Source organism: Panthera pardus, unplaced genomic scaffold (assembly GCF_024362965.1).
Source record: "Panthera pardus isolate Hobbes unplaced genomic scaffold, ASM2436296v1 HiC_scaffold_24, whole genome shotgun sequence".
In the NCBI taxonomy this organism is placed as follows: Eukaryota; Metazoa; Chordata; class Mammalia; order Carnivora; family Felidae; genus Panthera; species Panthera pardus.
The window spans coordinates 60285901-60307178 of record NW_026526810.1 but is presented as its reverse complement, the minus strand read 5'-3'; the positions used below and the strand labels follow the sequence as shown (position 1 = coordinate 60307178).

General features: G+C 40.8%; 1 long non-coding RNA gene across 1 annotated transcript; it reads right to left on the bottom strand.

The window, feature by feature from the left end:
• Positions 1 to 280: 280 nt before the first annotated feature.
• Positions 281 to 21001, bottom strand: LOC109263204 (uncharacterized). The gene is made up of 4 exons (XR_002078119.2): positions 20110 to 21001; positions 14627 to 14768; positions 13348 to 13438; positions 281 to 506 (listed from the first exon to the last, which is right to left on the bottom strand). It is a non-coding gene; the product is annotated as an uncharacterized LOC109263204 (long non-coding RNA).
• Between the last annotated feature and the right edge of the window lie 277 nt (positions 21002 to 21278).

Below are 21278 nucleotides of genomic sequence, written 5' to 3'. Positions count from 1 at the left end.
TAAGCATGTGACTTTGGCTCAGGTCATGATCTCATGGTTTGTGAGTTTGAGCCCCACATTGGGCTTTCTGCTGTCAGTGCAGAGCCTGCTTCAGATCCTCTGTTCCTCTCTCTCTCTCACGTGCATGCTCATGTGCACGCTCTCTCTCTCTCTAAAAAAAAAACATTAAAAAAAGAAAAGAAACTTATTTTTCAACCAAAATGATAATGATAATATCAGAAACATGAAGGTAAATCTAAGCCACCAGAAGTATCATTATTATTATTAAATACAATATCCACGTGATTGAGAAAAAGCCTCCACCCTAGATGAACCCACTGTCTACTTTCTCTAGGCTTATATCCCAGCAGATAAAAACTTACAGGGACATTTTACCCCATGGGGCAATGGCTGCCCAGTCACATTTATACGTTTCTTTGGTCAGTTCAGAATTTTATTCTCCACATTATTTCACATCTTCTCTATCCTCTTTGAACCTTCAGTGAACTCCCACTCTTGAGACAGGCCTGTGGAAAGAAATTTTAAAAATGAAGGCATTGGGGGCACCTGGGTGGCTTGGTCGGTTAAGCGTCCGACTTCGGCTCAGGTCATGATCTCACAGTCCGTGAGTTCGAGCCCCGTGTTGGGCTCTGTGCTGACAGCTCAGGGCCCGGAGCCTGTTTCAGATTCTGTGTCTCCCTCTCTCTCTGCCCCTCCCCTGTTCATGCTCTGTCTCTCTGTCTCAAAAATAAATTAAAAAAAAAAAAAAAACGTTAAAAAAAATTAAAAAAAAAAAAAAAATGAAGGCATTGGATGAATCCCAGCCCCTACCATGAGTTTAGAATAAGGTATCTCTAGCAACATTTTCTAGCATCAATGTTTAGGATGTCCCTTGTCTTTTCCCTTCCTGAATTTCTCCTTCCATACTTTACACATACCAACTCCAGGGCTTTCTCCTTTGACTTGTCTACTCTCCCACAGTGGCGTGCTGATAAACTGACTCTCTGAAAAATACAAAGTCTGGATTTGTAGTTTTTATTGACTTCTGTGGTAGAAATACTCCCACCACAGCCAATTTCAAGCTACCACCATTTTGAAATACTTAACAACCAACTCGAGAGGCTGGGAGCCCGTTCTAGTTCTCTGGGCTATCTGCATTGCACCATGTTCCCCTCTCATTCCTTAGACAGCTCTTCCCATGGGCCTCTATTCTCTGGTCTTTGTAGAGATTTTGTGCTTGATAATAGGGTGACAGCAGCCAGGATCAGCTGAGCATCCTTAAGTCACTCATGTTAAACCTGTGGGCTGCTAACCCGTGTATTCTACTGTTCCACATTTCAACTCACCTTTCCTCTTTCATGAAGTTCCATATTCTAGCAGGACTGAGTAATGTTAGGGAAGCACAACAAGCAGCAAAAAGCCTCTTCCCTCTTTGACAAAATGTTGGTTCCATTCTGGGTATAGGTCTTTCCCACATTTGACAAGAGGCAACTCTTATCTCTTATGCACTCCTCTTCAGTGCTTGGTAACTATCAATGTGTATGCAAATACCTGAGTATCTTGTTAAAATGCAAATCCTAATTCAGGGGTGAGGTGGGCTCTGAGAGATTGAATTTTTTAAATTAATTAATTAATTAATTTAAAAAAATTTACATCCAAGTTAGTTAGCATATAGTGCAACAATGATTTCAAGATGAGAGACCGAATTTTTAACAAGTTCAGAGACTATGTATGTGCGGCTGGTCCAATGACTACACTTTGAGTAACATCAGACTCCATACTCTGTTAAGGCCATCCCCAACTCTGGTTGGAGAATGCAGTTACTCAGCCCAGGTGGAATCCTGATCCTCTCTCTGCCCTTTGGGCAGGGCATTTCATCTGCTCTCAATGGTTCTCAGGACTCGGGTGGTGTCTCTCAGTCTTTCACCTCTGCGACCCCACTGCCCTCATCTTTTGCCGTATCTTGAGTCAGTTCTCAACTACATCCCATCCTAGCAAAGTCAACATCCTCTGCTCCTTACACAGTCATCTTCAAAGCATCTCTCCTGCCCATCCCTTCTTTCCCACCAACCCACCTTCCTTTCCAGCTCATCCTCAATTCCCAGGCTAACACTCCCTGTCTAGTCCGCAGTCTAGTTTCAGCAGTGTTCTTAGCACGTGGGCATTTTTAATCGCTTCTCTTTATAAGGTGTCACTTTTCCATTTGTGTTCACATGCACACAGTGTCTATTTATATTCTCAAATCTTTAAGAATAGAAGTCATGACTTTTTGCCCCTTTTCCCCACTTCTATAAGCCAGGTATGGAGCTCCACATAGGTTGCTCCAGGGCAATGACATTCATAAGTGCCAACCAATGTCTTCTGGTGTCTCATCTTCTCTGTTCCTCTCTAAGCCCTTCCCTGACTAAGTGATGCTCCTTTCTCCATGCTGCAAATGTCTCCCTCTTCCTCTGCACTATGATATCATATAGACCTAAGTCCATCTCAGCTTCGTCATATGACAGAGCATAGAGTAGGTCCTGCCTGAGCTCAAATTGCACTTTCACCTTTTATTAGGTATGCAGGTTTAGGTAAGTGATTTTGCCTGTCTAAGACTGTTTGGAATACGGGTGCAAAATTCAAGTAATTGTGAGGGGTGATAAAATAAGTCTATGAAAGTGCTTCCTATGGTGTTGAGCATAAAGTAAAATGTATGACCTTAAGAAAGTTATGTAAACTCTCCGAGTCTTTGTTCCTCATGGGTAAAATAGGAAAAATAGTACCCATCATACAGGGTATTTGTGAAAATAGAAGGAAATGAGGTGGGTGGAGTGCATCAACACTCAACCCACAGCTGTCTCCCCTTGGTTCTCTTTTTCTCCCATATGGGCAGGAACCCTTAGGCCAAGCTTGTTCTTGATGCTTTTTCGCTCCTCCATTCTCCACTGCTCCCTCCCTCTCAGGCTTCCTTCCTTCTCTCCTTTCCCTTTGTAAGTATTAATTATAAGTATTGATTCAAATGGCAATGTGAGGGGAGAATGGAATAATATTGTTGGTCTGCCTTAAAGGAGTGATGGAAAAGACCATGAACTTACAGGTAAAAGGGGATGAAAATGCAAAATCATGACCAGTTCTACATTAGCTCTTCCTCCAGTCATTAAATACCAGGCTTCGTGGGAAATATCTGGTTATATAAGACATAGTCTTTCTCTTTAGATGCTTATGATTCCACACATCTGAACAACAAACCTTACTTTAAGTAAGACTACATTGTGAAAAATTCAACCTCAAATAGAAATTCTATGGTCTGAAAGGTAATGGCCCTAACATAAAATAAGAACGATTTCCTGGGGGTACTCCCCTGCTGACTATAATAAGCCTTTGCCTTTCTCCTCTGTTGTTTCAATTTTTACTTTGATGGTTGCTTTATTTTTCTTTTTAAATTTTTATTTAAATTCTAGTTAGATGACATACAGTGCAATATTGGTTTCAGGAGTAGACTTCAGTGATTCATCACTTACACACAGCACCTAGTGTTCATCATAACAAGTGCCCTCCTTAATATAGCCTATCTCCCACCCACCTCCATCCATTGTTAATGGTCTCTTGTGATTTGTTTCCCTTTCTCTTTTCCTTCCTCCCATATGTTCATCTGTCTTGTTTCTTAAATTCCACATGAGTGAAATTAAATGGCATTTTTCTTTCTCTGCCTGACTTATTTTGCTTAGCATAATACACTCTAGCTCCATCCACATCATTGCAAATGGCAAGATTTTGTTCTTTTTGATGGCTGAGTAATATCCCATTGATTATATATACACCACATCTTCTTTATCCATTCATCAATTGATGGACACTTGGGCTCTTTCCATAGTTTGGCTATTGTTGATACTGTTGCTTGACTCTGATATTTGCTTAAAAGAAAACACTACTGGGGCACCTGGCTGGCTCAGTCAGAAAAGCGTGTGACTCTTGATCTCAGAGTCATGAGTTTGAGCCCCATGTGGGGTGTAGATATTACTTCAGTAAATAAAACTTAAAAAAAAAAAAAAAAAGAAAATACTACTAGTGAATTTTGTCTTGCTTCCCCTCATCTTACAATTAACTTCAGAGGATATATTAAAAATGGTGGAGGTGGGTGGCACTGAAGAATTACTATGAGGAAATATCAACCAACTGGGAAAGAGAAAATACTAAGAAACAAGTCCTTTGGATAAAGGATGCAGTATTCTTAGATTCTCAACCCTGGCTACACAGAACAACTCGGGGAGAGTTTTAAAATGACCACAATTCAGATTCCATCTCTGACCAATCAAATCAGAATTTCTGGGAATTAGTACTTTTATAAGCTCTCCAGGTGATTCCAGTGTGCATTCAGGGTGAACAAAACACTCTGTTAGTTGACCAAGGGTAAGCATCACCTGTTAAGTAGATTGGTAAAGGAAAAGAGTCTAACTTTATCCAAGGATATGTCTCTCTCAATCTTGTTCTGTTCCCCAAGTAGGCCTTCATTCAATTTCCCAATTGCATCAAACCTTCACAAAGGCCCTTCCTTCCTCTATTTTTTCATCTATCCTATTCTAGCTCATTCCCCAGGCTCAGCTCGATGACTTTTCAATAAAGCCCTTGCTAACCTAGCCTGTCTTACCCTGTGCTTCTCCCCAGCATCTACTGTAAGTAAATAATGTATTGTGTAATTGTGTTTTACCTGTGTGCTTTGCTAGAACAGGAGTTCTCAAAGTGTTCTCCACAGGCCAAAAGCATCAGCACCCCCTGGGAATTTGTTAGGAATGCTCACTCTCCAGCCCCACTCCAGACCTACTGAATCTGAAACTCTGGGGGTTGGGCCTGGCATTCTGGGATTTAACCAGCCCCCAGAGTGATTCTGATGTACACTGAAGTTTGAGAAACACTGAGCTGGGGTCTTAACTCCTTGAGGGGGTAAAGATCTAGTCTGCTTTTCTTTCTTTTTTTTTTTTTTTTTTTTTTAACTACTCCATCCTCAGTGTTTGCCTCAGTGTCTTGTGAGAGGTAGCCCTTGAAAAATATTTCTTGGATGAATGAGTACATGGCCCAAGAGTGTGAGGTGGAGATCTCCATACCTGGAGGTAGGGAGCATGTTCATTTAAGCTACAGATAAACTCTACTACATAAATCCATATGTGTAGTAGGAATTTTTATTTATCCTCAATTGATGCTGTTGACAAAGATCAGCATCGTTACAAAATATTAGAAGATAGCAAAGGATTTAAACAGTGAAAAGACAGGTTTAGAGGATTTGTTATAAGAGGAAAGACAGCAATGGTGACAAGTGCAGGAGAAGGGGCTGGCAGCAGAGGTCTCGGGGAGAAATGAGGGGAAGTGGAGGGAGAAGCCCTTTTAAGAAGTTTGAGGGAAATGGGGAGCTGGCAGCTGCCCCAGAGGGACAGGAAGACTCTGGAGACAGAAAGGGTGTATATGGAGGAGAGAGAGGGTGGAGCTCTGGAGGATGAACAGCATGAACAAGCCAATCCCAACAGTCTCCTACAGGCAGGTGGGCACTGGCCCTAGTGGAGATTTTGTGGCTTGTGACATTGCTTGCCAGGCAGCCACAGCCTCAGATAAAGTGGTTTAGGGCCCATTTATTTTCTAATTATGAAGAATTTAGAGTAGCCAAGCATCAAACAGGACCTCATGTCCTTGTTCTATTCATAGTGCCTGGGTTCTGGCTTGATCTTTGTTACCGTTATTACCCAGATCCAACACTGGTTTTTATCTTCATAAGTTGCTAGCCAGTGTACTTTCTTCTTCTGAGTCCTCCCATTCATTTATTTACCTACTGTGTATCTGACAGTACTCTAGAAACAAAGGTTTAAATTCTCCATTTGAGTCCTAGCCTCGAGCCTGGGTCCCCTCTTTCTGCAGTCAGAGTTCCCTAATGACAACTGTTGAGCAAATGACACCTCCTATCATTTCCAGGGGAGAAGTCCCACAGTGCCAGGAGCAACAGTGCGGATATCAACACACTCCATGGCTGAGGGTCTCCTAGAGAGACACAACTCACTCAGGCACTGGATGGAACAATGCTTTAGTCACATAGAGAAGAGGCAGAGCAAGATCAGCTTCAGTCGTGTGTACTGGTCCCCCGTGGCCAGCAGATCTTGTCCTGCGGCTGAGGCAGGGTGATGGTCTGCAAGCATCCTTGTCATACTGCAAGAGAAGGACCTGATTCCCTCCCCGCCAGGAAGAGATACAGTATTGACCCGGTGCCATATGACACACAGACTTAATCAGAACAAAGGAGCACACATTTAGTCTAAAACAAGAAAAGATATTCCCACACAATGTGATAAGCCCAGCACAAGCTGTGGGTTTATCTCTTGGTGAGGAAGTCTTCCAGGGCCAAAGCCCATTCTTACACGCCCATGGAGGAGTTGAAAGACTGCATGCTCATGAATGACTTTGTCAATGACTATCTTCCAGAAAGTTGAAGGAGGTCTTTGGGGTCATTCCATCTACTTCCCCATCCATACCACTTTGCCCATCATCTACTATGTAAAATTTGGCTGCCAGGCATCAGGAAGATGCTCCATTAGCCACCCCAGTTCCTATGCCATGTCTCAGTGAATCAACCCAGTTACCAGCCACCCTTGGGTCTGGTGAAAACAGCTAGTAGGCTGAAATTCTGACACAAGAGAGACTGAATATGCAGACAGACAATAGTAAGACCATATATGACAATAGGACTCTAACCCACAAATTCTGCAGCAACCAATCCAGGTACTAAACCTCAACCTATGTCTCAATCAGTCCAGAATGATTGGGTCTTGGTCAGTGACTGCCAACTTCGCTAGTTTTCATCCCTGCTTCCAATTCAGGACCAAGCAGAGTTTGCTAAATATGTTTTCCAAACCAATTACATAAGATGCCCCACTTCTAGTTAGCCAGCCTCTAGCTTTTCCATGCCAAAACCCTCCATTCAGAGCACACCTGAAGCCTTCTCTTTTTTACACTATAAAGCTTTTCCACTCCCCTACCTACTTTGAGTCCTGCCAAATGCCAGTGAAGTTGGCTGACTCTCTTGCTATAGCTAGCTGTGAATAAATAGCCTCTGTTTGTTCTCATTTTGGTGGTCTTCATTTATTTCCATACACTAGTGGACAGCTAGTTGGATGAACTTGGAATCATCTCATAGGTTTCACGGACTTGGCGAAATGAAACTTATAACTAGAACATGTTAAAAGTAGTCTGAAGGGAATAGAAGTACATTTTTATATTTTTTCCCAGTTTTCATTGAGTCATAGTTAACATAAAACATTGCCTTACAGATTTACAACATAATGATTTAATATATGTATATATTGCAAAATGGTTATGTATAATAAATATTGCATATGTACATGCTATCCATAACATCCACAGAATTTATCATTTAACTAGAAATTTGTACCTTTTGACCCCATTTCCCCTACCACACCCTGCTTCTGAACTACCAATCTGTTCTCTTTCTGAGTTCAGTTTTTTAAAATTCCACATATAAGTGAGATTATACAGTACTTGTCTTTCTCTGTCTGACTTATTTTACTTAGCATAATGCCCTCAGGGTCCATCGTGTTTTGCAAATGACAGAATTTCTGTTTTTTTGTGGCTGAATAATATTTCATTGTATAATTATACTACATTTTCTTTATCCATTCACCTATCGGTGGACACAAGTTATTTCCATGTCTTGACTATTGTGAATAATGCTTCCACGAACATGAGGGTCAGATATCTTTTCAAGATAGTGATTTCATTTCCTTTAGATATATACCCAGGAGTAGAACTGCTGGATCATATTGTAGTTCTATCTTTAATTTTTTTGAGGAATGTTCATACTGTTCCACAGTGGTTGCACCAATATACATTCCCATCCACAGTGCATGAGGGTTCCCTTTCCTCTACAATCTCTCCAACACTTGTTATCTCTTTTCTTTTGGAGCATAGCCATTCTCACAGGTGTGAAGTGATATCTCACTGTGATTTTGATTTGTATTTCCTTGATAATTATTGATGTTGAGCACATTTCCATGTACCTATCGGACATTTGTATACATTCTTTGGGAACTGATCATTCAGTTCCTCTGCCTATTTTTTTTATCAGATTTGTTTTTGTTGTTGTTGTTGTTTGTTTGTTTTGCTATTGATTTGCATAGAACTGCATTTAAAAAATATTTAAATTGTATGGAAATTCATGGCAATGTGAATAACCATACAGCAAGGAAAATCTGTCTAGGAATAAAAGGAAAGGGAAAGACACATGCTGTTTCTGCAAAATATGCTATAGACCATCAAGCCAGGTTAAACATAGTATTTTCATAATATAGGTTATAAAACTGGCAAAAAGACAAATTCTAGTAAAAGATGTAACTATGAAATATGTACTAGAAATTAAATTCTCTTGAAAGTAGAGAACAGATGCATTTCCTCTTTGCTTTGCTAATATTTCAGGAATAAAACAAAACCACAAAACCCAAAGATTGTGTGGAAGGGGGGAGGAATCAAAGTTAATAGTTATATTCTTTTTTTTTTTTTTTAATTTTTTAATGTTTATTTAGTTTTGAGAGAGGAAGAGAGACAAAGCACAAGTGGGGAAGGGGCAGAGAGAGAGAGGGAGACAGAATGAGAAGCAGGTTCCAGGCTCTGCACTGACAGCAGAGAGCCCGACGCGGGGCTCGAACTCATGAATCGAGAGATCATGACCTGAGCCCAAGTCCGACGCTCAACCAACTGAGTCACCCAGGTGCCCCAATAGTTATATTATTATTAGAAAGTTTTGAAAATATGGGAGGGACTAAATGAATTGAATTGAATTGTACTGAATTGGAGAATGCACAGCTTTGCAAGCAACAGACTAGCAAAGACGGCTGGATCTAGGCAGAGTTTTCCTATAATAGTCTTATAAAAGTCAGTTGGATCACTGTTGGAGATTTAACAGCCCATCTTTTTTCCCTTCTATTGAGCATTATAGCTTAAAATGTCCTTACATTTACATATAAAAGCACAGAGGTCTAAAGTTATGTCATTTTAGCATATGGTCCTATTTCTAAAATGCTAATTTTGGTAGATATTTTAGGCAGTTAGTGCTAAAGCTGAAACAAGAAAAGCCATCACCTACATTCTACAAGAGTCATATTTCCCACTTAGAGTTAGTGTTTTCAAATTGCCCACACTTCATTGCAATCAACTTTTATTTTCTGTTGTCCTATTATCACTTTACTGAATCAACCTAGGAAGCTTGTATTAAAAAAAAAACGAAAGAAAGAAAGAAAGAAAAAAGGAAAAAAACATTGTTGCTCCTGATTTCAGCAGCTCAGTAATCTGTCCTCTTTAACTGGATGGAAAGAAATGAATCTTGAGATAAGGGGCTAAGTCTTAGGTCACCCAAAAGCATCACTCAGCATGCATCCATTCCAGAATTTCAGCTATATCTGCACTTTAATGTAACAGTCACTGATATGAACAGAAGATATTACAAGAAGTATCTCAGATCATATCTGCACCAAGCAAATTATTAGCATTTGCAGATTGATTTTTGTTCACTGAAAGATGGAAATTATTCTATTTTTTTTTTTTTAACGGGTAACTGCAGTTTGCTTAATAAATATTTGCAATCATTGACTAAATACCTGGATATCAACGATGTGTAAGAGAGTGCTTGCTACAATAAAACAGGCTGAAGGAAAGATGGAAAGTTTATTCTCCAAAGCCCCCAAGTTTTTAAATGTATTTCCTGTTTCTACCTATAAATGTTTCTTAGAGGCATCCAATCTATGTATTTTAGAATGCCATAAAAATGGCTACATTTTTGTTCATTTAGCACAAGTTCTTTGAAACTTTGGCCAAACCAATTAAACTTTTTTTTAAAATTAAAGTAAGTATTTCTCCAGGGGCAGCTGGGTAGCTCAGTCGGTTAAGCGTCTGACTTCGGTTTAGGTCAAGATCTCACAGTTCGTGGGTTCGAACCCCGCATTGGGCTCTGTGCTGACAGTTCAGAGCCTGGAGCCTGCTTCGGATTCTGTGTCTCCCTCTCTCTCTGCTCCTCCCTGGCTCACACTCTGTCTCTGTCTCAAAAATAAATAAACACTAAAAAAAAATTTCTCCAATGTGTTTTTTTTTGGGGGGGGAGGTTGTTAAGCTATCTGAAAAACAAGTTTGAAGCAGCCTCCAGAAAGCACAACCTGACAACTTGAAGTTCTCAACTTGTTAGTATACACCAGCATCTGGTATCTGATGAAATGCTCACTAGGATGTTACCCTTTCCACCAAAAGTCTCAGTTCTCCATGTACACAGTACTTCCGTGTCTAGGAGGCTAATGACCATGAAATACACCATTGATTCAGCAACAGATATTTGGGAAAAAAGAAACCACTCTAGAAAACGTATAATGGTTATAAATGTTACAATAGAGAGAAGGGCACACCTTAGAATCCAGGTAATATAATATTCTCATAAACATGCATGTACATACATACATATTTTTTTCTCATAAGCATACGTATATATATTTTAATCTCTTTCTCTTTCACACACACATGAACACACACATCACCTATGTGGGAAAACCTCCAACATCACAGTAAATATATTTCGATCTCACATCCATGCCATCAGGAGAAGCACACTTCTCACATAAGTGATACAATCTCACAGATTGGGTGCCATTTTCCATTCTTTAAATATTACAGTGCAAACGATAATTTCAGTGTGACAATATCATGGGGAATTTACAACAGTCAGGACATTCTAAATAGAACAGTGAAGAACTTCTAAATATCACATGTATGCACAATGCCTAGGTATAAACAGTAGCGGTGATCCTAACGTTGATTTTTATTGTGTTTAGAGGCACTTAAATCATACGACAAATGAAACTGCATTATTTTTATGTTGATTTATATAACTTTAATTATTTAAGGCCAATCATTTTCTAAAACTCAAGAAAGAGGTTATATGTGACATTTTGAGGGGAAAGTTAAACATGGCTCCTAACCACAGGAGAAAAATATAAGGCAAAGGATAAAAGATAAACACGCACAGAAGATGACATAGCCATCTGTCAGCCTCCCAAAGGACATGCTGGTTTTCATGATGCTTTTTTCTGTTTTCTTTTTCAATGCTTTACTGGGCAGCATGCTGCTCAGTTAGCAACTGTCAGGTATAGGACTGAGACAGACACTACTGATAACTGACTTTAGGTATACCTAATATATAAGCTGGTTTGTCCTAACAGATTTGGGACAACAGTTAAACCTTTAAAGCACAGGTTTAACCCCAGATAAGAATCTCAAAGCTACCCAAGATAGACTTTTTACATATATGTACATATAGTTACATATATTTCACATATAAGGCAAAAGGTGGTTTAGACAAAATCATTAGGGAAAGCAAAGAATTCTGGTTCCAGCAGATAATGTACCAGAATAAGCTTAAACTATCCCATGAAAAGCAGCTAGAAATGCCGGATAAGCTAGAGCAGTAATTTTTTATAAGTGTATAGAAGCCTCTGTAAGAAACAGAAATCCTTAGATGCTAAAGATGAAAAGAGAACTGAAACCCTGACAGGTAAGAATATGCTCTGATACAAATAATCTTATTAAAATGGGCAGAAGACATGAACAGACATTTCTCCAAAGAAAATATCCAGATGGCCACCAGACACATGAAAAGGTGCTCAACATCACTCATCATCAGGGAAATACAGATCAAAACCACAATGAGATATCACCTCACACCTGTCAGAACGGCTAAAATCAAAGCCACAAGAAACAATAAGTGTTAGTGAGGATGTAGAGGAAAAGGAACCCTGGTGCACTGTTAGTGGGAATGCAAACTGGTGCAGTTACTCTGGAAAACAGTATGGAGGTTCCTCAAAAAATTAAAAATAGAAATACCCTATGATCCAGTAATCACACTACTGGACATTTACCCAAAGAATACAAAAATACTAATTCAAAGGGGTACATACACTCCTATGTTTATGGCAGTATTATTTACAGTAGCCAAGAAATGGAAGCAACCTAAGTGTCCACTGATAGATGAATGGATACAGAAGATGTGGTGTACATACACAAGGACGATCACTCAGCCATAAAAAAAAAAAAAAAAAAGAATGAAATCCTGCCATTAGCGACAACATGGGTGGATCTAGAGAATATAATACTAAGCAAAATAGATGGTTACCAGAGGGGAGGTGGGTGGGGGGATGGGTGAAATAGGTGAAGCAGATTCAGAGTATACTATCTTGATGAGCACGGAGTAATGTATGGAAGTGTTGAATCACTGTATTGTACACCTGAAATGAATAGAACACTGTATGTTAACTATGTTATATATATAAGTGTGTGTATGTGTATATATATATGTATATACATATATATGTTATACATATGTATGTATATATGTATATGTGTGTGTGTGTGTGTGTATATATATATATATATATATATATATATATATATAAGAATATGCTCTGATAAAAGGGCTATTCTAGAAAATAGCTATCCATTGCAGTAACCCGAGAGCTTGAGTAATTTTTTCCTTTTATGTTGAATTAAATTTCTATAAATCTTATCTTAGAATTACAAATCTGATGTGCACATATTTTAAGTGTGTAACTTGATGAGTTTAAAAAATGTATATATCCATGTAACCGATCAAGATATAGAACATCTCCACCCCAGAATGTTCCCTTAGGCCCCCTTCCAGACAGTCTCTACATCCACAGACAACAGATTCCTATCACCATGTTCTTGAATTTTATATAAATGGAATCATAATGTATGCATTCTTTTATGAATATCTTCTTTCAAAAATGACACAGAAAGATCCAGATATCTACACATAACTATGCCTAAAGGGGCTGCTTAAACCTGACAAAACTTAATAATGACAAAGGGTTTTTTTTTTTTTTAATGTTTATTTATTTTTGAGAGAGACAGAGTGACAGAGCATGAGTGGGGAAAGGACAGAGAGAGAGGGAGACACAGAATCTGAAGCAGGCTCGAGGCTCTGAGCTGTCAGCAGCACAGAGCCCGACGTGGGGCTCGAACTCACCAACTATGAGATCATGACCTGAGCTGAAGCTGGACACTTACCTGACTGAACCACCCAGGCGCCCCGACAAAGGGTATTCTTGAGAATGGCAATCTACACCCTACTATATCATAAAAGGAATACAGAGGATTCCAGTATCAATCTCATGTTCTGTCTCATTAATAAGCTGTTGGATCCACTTTAACCAGTGGTATGGATCTGTGTGCAGATATTGACTTTCTCTTCAAAGATCATAGCTTCAAGATTTGGTCTTCACAGGAGGTACTTTATTTATAGATCACCTTCAAGCATAGAGCCTTTATTATTTTGCTAACCTGAGAAATCCTGCAGCTTGATGTTTCTCACACAGGTTTGCTGGACCTTCTCCTTTGGAGCTGACGACCAGGTAGGCTTCATTCTGTTTTCCTGGGACAGATATGGAAAGGCTTGGATATCTAGTTTCCTTATAAAATATCTTTCTGCTTGATGAAGCTTTTGGTAACACCTTTATGCTTCCTCCAATCAGCTACTGCACAGAACTTCCATTTAATTAATTTTCTTTCAAAATTATGAGGGTTACATACACTGCAAGCAGCCTCGAGTAGCAGGAGGCTGTGAGAGGGACCCAAGACTGGTTTCCTCTCACCCCTTCTAAAGATGGTGGTGATAACAGTGGCCTAGAAATGTTATGGCATCTCTTAGGCTCTCTGGATATGGGAGTTAGTGAATCTTTTTAAAAAGATGCTGTAGAGAAGCTAAGATATCCAACTGTGAATTCCCCACCTTTGAGATTTTGTTTTGCATATCACTGCATTCAGGTGAGTGAGTATTTGGAGCTTACTAGGTAATGATTGATGCCTACCCCGAGCAACATATAAAGCTGTGGGACAGCTGGCATCCTTCAGATGCTCCAAACAAATGAGCACAGGATTGGTAAGCTGCCCCTGCTGAGTTGTTAAATGGGGCTGTGCTAGCTTCCCAGGCTTGAAAAGAAATGCAGGCAATAACATCCTAGCAAAGCTTGGCCCACATACCAAGCAGGTGACCTTAGCTGATGAGCTCTCTCTCAGCTCCTCTCCCCATGTGAACACCTGTCAATATATGCACCTCTTTTCTCCCAGCGGTCAAATTTTAGATGTTTTAGTTAGTCTGCAATGGCAAGGGTCTTCCTTGTTCGAAGCTGCAGGCAGGATTTAATCATGGTTGCTCAGGGCTAGAATGGCCTTAAAGGTCTGGTTAAATCAAGACTGCTGGGATTCAGGCTTATGCTAGGTGACATCTTAATCTAAAATGACACTGGACACCTTCTCTATCACAGCAGATGAAGGACAGAGAAGACATTTCAGTTGGGCCAAGGTGGGAGTGGGAAGGAAAAGGAAGGTGAGCAATGGCTCCTGACCCATGCAGGAATGCAGGCATCAAGGCTCAGGGCGAGGAGAAAACAGGCCAGTCAGGACAGGGGACTGGGACAGATGTGGGGAAGGCAGTGAGAAGTTCAAGGCCTCAGACACTGGGAGATTACAGTGAACAGTGGTAAGAAGGAGCAGAACAGGACCCAGGGAAGGGTGTGGGCCATGAGCCAGAAGCAGAAGAGAGGTCTCTGAGCAGACTTACCCCAGCAGGCACCACCTTAACAGGAGGTGGCTACTGTGCAGATGCCAGAGGCCTCCCTCTTGGCCAGGGCTGTGGCGGCTGAGGAAGGGGTCAGCACTGGGCAGTCATTCATCCTGTTTTGAAGCCAGATCTCTAGTCATTTCTGAAAAAAGAAAAAAATGAGGAGGAGCTGTGTTTTTTCCTTCAGAACTGATACGAATGACCCCATTATGTGTTGCACTAATAAAAGGAAACCCAATCTAAGAGCAGCCAGTGTGGGGCTGAGGAATGAATGCTACTTTAACACATTTTGTCCACCTGTGATGCTGCTGACAATATTGGCAAAGGATAGGTAAGGTTAGTCCACCAGCAACATGTAAACAATTGTCAAGGCATCACTACCCGCAGAAATACATTTCAGAAAGCTGAGTGGGGCTTTCACTCATTCAAGAGGCCAGAGGGAGCCAGTTTACACAATACACATGTTTTGGGAGTAGATAAAAATGGATTTCTCGGCAGGCCCCTCTCCACACCCCCAGCACCTCCATCTTGTTTTTGGTGGCAAAGAACTGCACACACCAGCCAGTCCCTCCCCTTTTGCAAAATCTGGGTCCACCCTTCTGGGTAGCACCTCCATGTATGAGCCAGTCACAGGCATATGCTCTGTACTCAAATATCCTGTTTCAAATCATGGCTGCATCATTTACTGGCTGTATAAACTTTGGATGTGCTTCTTAATTTAAGCTTCAACTTCTTCACTTACAAAACAGAAACTATGGTACCATAAGGTCATTGTAAGAATCAAACTTAATCATTTATGTAAAACACATAAAACAGTATCTGAGGCATAAGTGCTCAATAAATATCATCATCATCATCATCATCATCGTCATCGTCATCATGATCTAAGGTCTTTTCCCCACTGAGATTACGCCTGCTCTGTATTTTTCTCCCTCAACTCGCAGGGACAGAGCTGGGGAACAGCAGCCCTATCTCATGTGCTTATACTGGTCTGCTGAACCAAGGTATACCCAAAGAACAGCATTCCAACAATACCAGAGCTAGAAAGGGACTTTTGTTTTGTTTAGAGAGAGAGAGAGAGCACAAGTGGGGGAGAGGGGAGAGGGAGGGAGGGAGGGAGGGAGGGAGGGAGAGAGAGAGAGAGAGAGAGAGAAGAAGAAGAAGAAGAAGAAGAAGAAGAAGAAGAAGAAGAAGATGAAGAAGAAGAAGAAGAAGAAAGGAGGAGGAGGAGGAGGAGGAGGAGGCGGAGAAGGAGAGTGGGGAAGGGGCAGAGAGAGAGGGAGAGAGAGAATCCCAAGCAGACTCTGTGTTGTCAGTGCTGAGGCTAACATAGGACTCCATCCCACAGACGAACTGTGAGATTATGACCTGAGCAGAAACCAAGAGTCCGACACTTAACCAATAGCCACGGGTCAAGGTGTCCCTTGACTGGATCTTTTTGAACATTATAAACCACGCAATAAAGCAGGTTTGGATGGTACATATTTATTATACTATCAGTCTGTCTAATGGAAGGGTGTGATACACAATTAGGGTGTCCTAAAATTTTTTAGCTAAATGATTCCTTAACTTTTTTGACTAGCAAATCAAGTCATATGCCCCTTCTTCATATCAGGTGGCTTCTAAACTGCTGGAAATAGGAGAGGCCCTCTGGAATCCATCTAATGTGGGAGAGAAGAGAACATCCATAGGCAAGTAATGGTAACATCATGTGGTAAAGCCACATTTGGATAGATGATAATAATGGTAGTGACAGCTACTGTTTATGGGGTTCCCACTGTGTGTCTGGCATAATACTAGTCAGTTACCATAACTCAATACATTTAATCGTTATAACAACTCTTTAGGAAAGGTGTTGTTACCCCAATTATGTAGATGAGAAAGCTAATGCAGTGTGGTTCAGGGTCACCCAGTTAGCAAGTGGCACAGCTGTTTTATCAACTTTTAATTTAGGTCTGCCTGACTTTAAAACTACTAATCCACACTGGGTGGCTAGGAGGCTGGGAGAGGTAAGAGGGTAAAGGTAAGCTAGTAAGAGCTGGTAAGCTGTTAAGAGGGTAGCTGAAGAGTGACTGATTGATTTCACAAGGAAGAGAGGTGAAGCATCACAAAGGAGATGAATTTGGCCTTCTAGAATGAGTTAGGTGAACAGGAAAGAAAGAACATTTTAGGGGTGCCTGGGTGGCTCAGTTGGTTAAGGATCTGACTCTTGATTTTGGCTTAGGTCACGATTGCAAGATTTGTGAGATGGATCCCCCTGCCACCCCCCAGTTGGGCTTTGCACTGATGGTGCAGAGCCTGTTTGGGATTCTCTCTCTGCCCCATCCTTGCTCTTGCGTGCTCTGTTCCCTCTTTGTCTCTCAAATTAAATAAATAAACATTAAAAACAAAAACAAAAAAGAAAGCATTTTAGCAAGAGGCCATAGAAGCAAAGATATGGAAGCATGTTGGATTTGGGAAACTGTGACAGACTGGCACAGTGTGATGGTGGCACTGAGCATACGGAATGGGGCTACAGTCCTTGTAAGTGGATTAGTGTGTCCCAGCACTGGTACGACCGCCTCACTTCACTCATAACCTCCACTGTGGACCATGCTGCCTTGCCCCATCTGACACTGCATTTCCAGTCTGTTTCTGCTTTCCTCAACTCCTGATACTGTGCCACCTGACACTTAATACTGCCCTTCTGAGAACCCCCCAGTTTCCCTTCCTGATCATCATTATCCCTCCAACAAGTCTACTTCCAGAAATTCCAGACAATTGACCCATCCAATCTAGCTTGAGACGAAGGACATTATCCATGTGCTATCTGCCTCCTAGTCCCAGAACTGGGCTTAGACTTTACCCTGTAGGTCAAGAATACTTAATGTGGGATACATGGACCAGATCCATGGAATCATGAACCACTAGAATTCTAGGAAAAATACCGTCACTGAAATATTAAAGGAAATTAACGCTTTCATTAGATTCCCAAAGGGAATACTTTCTCAAAAGATCAGAGACCAAAAATCATGCACTGTTCAATAATGTAGCCAGTAGCTACCCATGACTATTTAAATTATCTAAAATTAAATAAAATTAGAAATTCAGTTTCTCAGTCTCACTAACCACATTTCAAATGCACATGTGGACGTTAGTGCAGATTATAGGACATTTCCGTCATTGCGGAAAGTTCTATTGGACAGTACTGGCCTAGATAATGAGGTGCCACTGAGGGCGGTAAAGAGGGGAACCACATGTGGTGTAAAAAGCTAGCTAACAGCAAATGGAGGACAGATCGGGGAAGGGTAAAGCCATTAGTCAGGGAGGCTCTGGAAGGAATGGATTTCATACAGTAGGTTACAAGTGTGAGTAATGGAGAGGAGGTTACAAGTGTGAGTAATGTGTCTGAGTACTTGGGGAAGGTCTGGATGGAGGATAGAGGCAGAGAAAGAAATCAAAGCCAACTCTAAGCTTTCTAATTTGGAAAATGCCCACACATGTTCCTCTCTGGCCTCCCTCTCCTTCTACTGCCCCCTCGTCCTCCTTAATACCCTGGGCCATATCCTGGGTCCGGACCCTCACCTCACCATCTTCTCTGCCTAGAATATTCTTCCTCCAGGAATCCAAATGTCTTCTTCCCTTACCAGCATGAGTGACTAGGAGATGGGGAGACAGTGACTGTCACAGAAGCAGGTGTGAGGGTGAAAAAGCTGATGAGTCATTCTGCTGATGTGAGTCTGAAGGGGCCAGTAAAATGCTGAGTCATCACAGATCAGTGCCAAATATTCACTGAGGAAGGGCAGACAGTCACTACCAGGGCAGCATCTGGAAACAGGTAAAATTGCTCTCTCACCCCAGGTACTCAAGGCCCTCAAGTATTCACCATCATCTCAATCTTCTCTCAGGAAATGTCCTGATAAACTCAGCAATACTAAGTGCTAAAACACTAATGTGTACAGTATGTTAGCCAACTCAAATGTTTTTCATTTGAATGTGGGAAAGGGTTCTAAGCTCTAAGACTGAATCTCTAATGGTGGATTTTTATGCATTGCTTTCAAATCTAGTGAGAACACATTTCCCCTACGCCTTCTACTCCTGATGCCTCATAGGTGGCCTTCCTTATGAGCTGACTAAAGCAGTTTGTGAAGGGCATTTAGCAAAGGGTGGACAGACAAATTCTTTGTGACTAACTCTCCATTACTCAGAAAATGTAAATGGATCAGAAGTCCCATCCCCTCACCCTCTGAGCATGTTGGTAAGCACAATGTTACTGTATAATGCGAAAATTTCCAAATAGAACTAAACTCAGGTCTATAAATACACATGATTAAGGCTTCAAATATAGCACTGCTTTATTTTCATGGGGGCTATTTCTGTGTGGTGATTGCCTGGCTGATTTGCAATTTCAGAATACAAATGGCTTTTCTCCATAGCTAATGGGAAACTTGGCAGGGTGCTGTACAGCCAGGCCCTCCTGAAAAAGTCTGTTAAATAGTGGTAAGTGCTCTTCTTCTGGATTACATAAGCAGAGCTGACAAAAGGCAACAGTACAACCCCAGAGCCTGCTAAAATGAGATAGTGTTTGTTTGGTTTCTCTTCTTATGCTAGAGGAATACCAACTCATCTGGTAATAAATCATGAAACGATCACAAGCACTTATCCCTATGATATTCTAAACTGAATATACTATGGTACAAATTAGGAATAAATGCCAATGGAGATCTCTCTGACACTGCATTCACAAGTAACTAAAAAATGTTTCAATAAGAATGATGTAAATAAATTCATAACCATGGGGACTGAACCAAAAATCAAGTGCCTGAAAGCAACAAACTCTACGGCTGTTATAGGCAAAACACCGAGTAGATTTTATTATCTCCATCTAATAGGGAGAACAGTATAATTATGATCTATAGTGATCTCAACACCATGAAGCAACTTTTCTAATACCACCACAGACAGTACAACCTACCTCTGAGCCAGGCCCTTGTAGATAGATACAACAAAATGATTATATTTTGAAGCAGTTTAGAGAATGATGCGCTTTGGAGTCAAAGTTCAAATCCCAGTTCTCTCACTTATATATTTTCTGACTTCGGGGACACCTGGGTAGCTCAGTCGGTTAAGTGTCCGACTTTGGCTCAGGTCATGATCTCATGGTTCTTGAGTTCAAGCCCCACGTCGGGCTCTGTGCTGAGAGCTTGGAACCTGGAGCCTGCTTCAGATTCTGTGTCTCCCTGTCTCTCTGCCCCTCCCCTGCTCATAATCTGTCTGTCTCTCTCTCAAAAATAAGTAAACATTAAAAAAATTTTTTTTAAATAAATATTTCTGACTTTGGATAAATAATGGTTAGAGAAGTTTTCTCAAATGTACATGGGGATCTTAAATACCTATGTCTTAGGGCTATTGAGAAAATCAAATTAGAAAGCATGTAAAAACACAGTATCTGGCATGTTGTAAATACCCAGTAAACATCTTTAATATATTGTCTAGAAGTCTACCTTCAGTGTCTCTCATTGATTTGTGGGCCTCCTCTTCCTGGCTCCATGGTCTCTCTTCTTGGAGAACCTTGTGTGAAAGAAACAGATCTAGCTAGAGTAGATTTTCTCATCAAGATACAAATTTAGGAAAAGAGGCAGAGTTAGTGTGAAGTAAATAAAGGTTAGGTTTTAAGACTCCTCTCTTGGATGGCCCCTTCTAAGACCTTATACCTAATTTTGTATTCATAAATTTGCATCTTTTTTCTTAAATATGCCCTTAAAATTGTATATGCTTTGGGCCCACCAAAACTCAGAAGTGCTCCTGTCTATTGCATAAGCTCTAAGCCCAGCTGGCAGCAGGTCTGACCCAAAGCTGTGGATCACAGGGCTGGCCCTGGGTGTTCTACTTTAACTTTCTGCTAATGAATCCCAGGATTGGTCAGAGATCAGGGATAAGGCCACACTTGCAGGCGGGGTCTAGAGGTTCCTTGATGAAGAGAAAAGCCAAGGGAGATTGATGTGGGAAACAAAGGCAAATGAAAAATTAAATTTCCTTACTGCCTACATCCCATTGATAAGGCCTTGAAACAGGCAGAGTGATCTTCCTCTGGGAGCTCAGCTACCTTGATGTTGACACTCTGGTAAGAACAAAAGGGAATCTTAGCCCAACTCTCCAGGATACTGTGAGTCTACTTTAAACATATAAAAATTCCTTTGGAAATTTTCTTTATGTCTACCCTCACAAGATATATGTTGACAATCATACTCCAAGCTTATGCCCCCCAATCTGAAGGGTCGCATGACTGAGTTTTTGCTAAATGGTAATTCATGGCCATTTCCTAACAGCAGCTAGCCCCTCAAGGTCCTGGAAACCTTGTTTCCAAATTCCTTAGAAACTTACTCTATCCCTAATTCCCTCCCAACCTGAAGGTATATAATCAGTCACCTGTCACAACCCCAGAGCAGCTCTTTCTGTCCACGGGTTCTGTCCCCGTGCTTTAATAACACTACCTTGTTGCACTAAAGATGTCTCAAATATTCTTTCTTGGCCATCAGCTCTGAACCCAACATTTCAAACCACATCAGTATCAGGAATGAGGCAGGGTGTGACCAAGCTGAGGATTAAGGATAATTTTTCAGCAGAGACTTAAAGTTTAGTAAAAGAAATAAGATATTACAAAAATAGGTAC